The following is a 2,817-nucleotide window of genomic DNA, read 5'->3' on the forward strand; positions in this document are numbered from 1 at the left end:
ATATATTTTAAGATCCAGTTTAAAATATCAATTTTGTGGAGTTTATCCAATGAGTGTCCTTCGCGGATAAAACCGAACAATATTTTTATACCATGTAGTTTTACTTGAGTTTTTAAATATTTATGTCATATTTTAGCTTGAGTTTTTGGATTTTGAGGTTTCGTTTCCTTTCAGTTGAATTTAAAATTGTTTTTTTTATATTATTTGTTCTGCTTTTTAATAATTCGATTGATTTCATACGTAGTTTTGCAAATTTTAGTGCAGTATGAAAATGTTACAAACTTTGTGTGTGTTCATTTAAATTGAAACGCAAAATATAAATGGTTTTTCAAACGTGTTGTTCGACAAACAACAAGTATTTAGTTTTAGTTTTTTCTTTGACTGGAAAACCTAAGAATTGCAATCAATTTTAAAGCGATCAGCCATCGAGAAAATAATGAGTCTATCAAAAAATCAAATCAAAAAAAAATTAAAAAATCAATGAATGTTACATTTTTTTTCACATTTAGTTTGATTCATACATCCAGAGGTAAAGTTGCGGTTGAATGGGAAAATGTTTGAAGTTTTAGGAGTTTTAAGTTGCAGATTTACTATTAAATATGGTTACGATTGAAATAAAATTATTTTAGGTCTTTCAAAAACTGCCGTAGGAATTTGTTTTAACATAATTTGCTACTAACAATTTTCTACAATTAGTGCATCTTCAATTATCGCTACTCACTCAGCTTATAAATTATAAACAATAAATTATAAATCAGTCGTTTCACAGACTCTATATATACAGTTTACTTATTAGTTTAGAAGATTTATTAATTATTTATGAGTGACTTAACCCTTCCTATAAAATGACTGATGATGATAAATAAATCAGATTTTCTTTAGAAGAAACATATTTGTTGTTAAAATAATCAATCATTAGTTATCGCTTCCACTAACATCGACATTACTCGACTCTTGGGGTCAAAATAATTACATAAAAGTGATATCAAAAGAATTGCTAGATGGCAGGCAGGTATGCTCTCAAGAAATCTTCTTGCCAATTTCATACGGACCGAAGGACCACAATTTGGTTACTAGAAGAACAGCACACACTTTTTTTATAAAATAAAAGGTCTAAACCCCACTAAATTCGCCTCGAAGGACCACAATTTGGCTACTTGAAGGCAGATATGACATTGTGCAGAAGAAATCGTATAAATAGCCTTTTCCCTGTGCGAAGGAATATGGTCTAAACAACTTCATCCACATCGAAGGATTATACATTTTTTTTCATTAATTAATATTTTTCACAGTAAATCGTCTAAAAACGGTCTGGCTTCTACCAGGCAGACGTTCAAATCTCTCTTCTTCCAGGCAGACGCTAGATATGCACGATGTCTTATTTTTCTGTGGGAAAGCACTGCTGCTTTTAACTCGCCAATCTTCCGTTTATTAGTCATTAAAACTAGCTGTGTCTAGATTGTTTATAGTGCTTAAAACTGACAACTTATTAAGATCAACAAGCTTTATTGAAAACTAGTATGGAAAATAATTCCGATCACAAAAACCTACGTAAAAAAAAACTTGTGTAAAAAGTGCACCACGAAGACTTTTATACGAGCACATGTGGAGTATTTAGTTGTTTTGATAAAAACATTATTTTTATAGGACATTTTAGGAAGTACAAGTTTTTTAAATTAAAAGCACTCGAAATTAACGATAAAAGAACTCCAGAAGCACAAAAATCGAATGATTCGTCGCTTCTTTGGCACATCCAATTTAAATCGATGTAAATGATTGGTTGGAAAACATTAATTTCCGCCCATTTTTTTTTCGGTGAGGTTATTTAAGTCTTTTGGTATTTTAGTGTTCAACAATTCAAAAACACCTGCTTATATGCAACTCATGAAATTTTTGTTTTGAAGTTGGTGGTGTAAAGAATTGCTTACAGTCTTTCTACCAAAAAGTATTCATGATTGTTCAGGAGGATATTTTTCTCCATTTGGTAATTGGTAGTCAATTGCGGAACCTAATGCAACTTCAAAACATATCAGTGCAGTATCAGTTGACTGTTAATCCATGAATGATTTACTTATGACATAGAGTATAAGTAATGTTCTTGGAAGTTGGTTTGACATTCGTTAAAAAGCAAATAAAAAGAATGCGAAGTAACGAAGTAATTGGGATCTTCTGTTCTTTCAAATAGCATCCAGCGATCGCTACATTAGCGGGGTTCACTTTGAAAGATATTCAAATAAAGCCAAATTTATTGGAACATCTTGGCGAGATCCCAGCTCGATTTCACACGCTTGGTTGGCCGAATTGGGAGTAATTAGTCGCATTTCGGCCAACACGCCCGGACCCGTACCATTAAATAGTGGCCCGAAGCGGACAGACTTTCGGCCGCACCACGATAGCCTATCTGCATCACGCAGACCCCTAATGGAATAGCAATGAAATTAGTAAAATAATGTCCTTAGTTTAATTGCTAAACGGAAAGTCCGCGCTCCGGTCAGCCAGGAAATCAGTTTTGATTAAGGGCCCTTGCCAACCAAGATTCTGCTTGATATAAACTTCCATCTAAGGGCGAACTTCTAAGGACCAACCATCATGAACCAAGATGAACAAAATAATTATTTTTAAAACTTAACACCGATGTTTTAAATATGAATCTCAATAGTTCATCTGCATATTCTACTACTCAAAGCAGTACAAGCAATATGTCGAAAGTAATTGGGTTGAGAAGTGTCTTGAAAAATATATTGGCGAGAAATGAAGCAACATTATAGGAATAGATGGCTACGAATGGGTGACATAAAATTGAACCAACTTGAATCT

The sequence above is a fragment of the Dendroctonus ponderosae genome, unplaced genomic scaffold (assembly GCF_020466585.1).
Source record: "Dendroctonus ponderosae isolate FM_Combo_2020 unplaced genomic scaffold, Dpon_F_20191213v2 Dpon_F_20191213_1, whole genome shotgun sequence".
Lineage (NCBI taxonomy): Eukaryota > Metazoa > Arthropoda > Insecta > Coleoptera > Curculionidae > Dendroctonus > Dendroctonus ponderosae.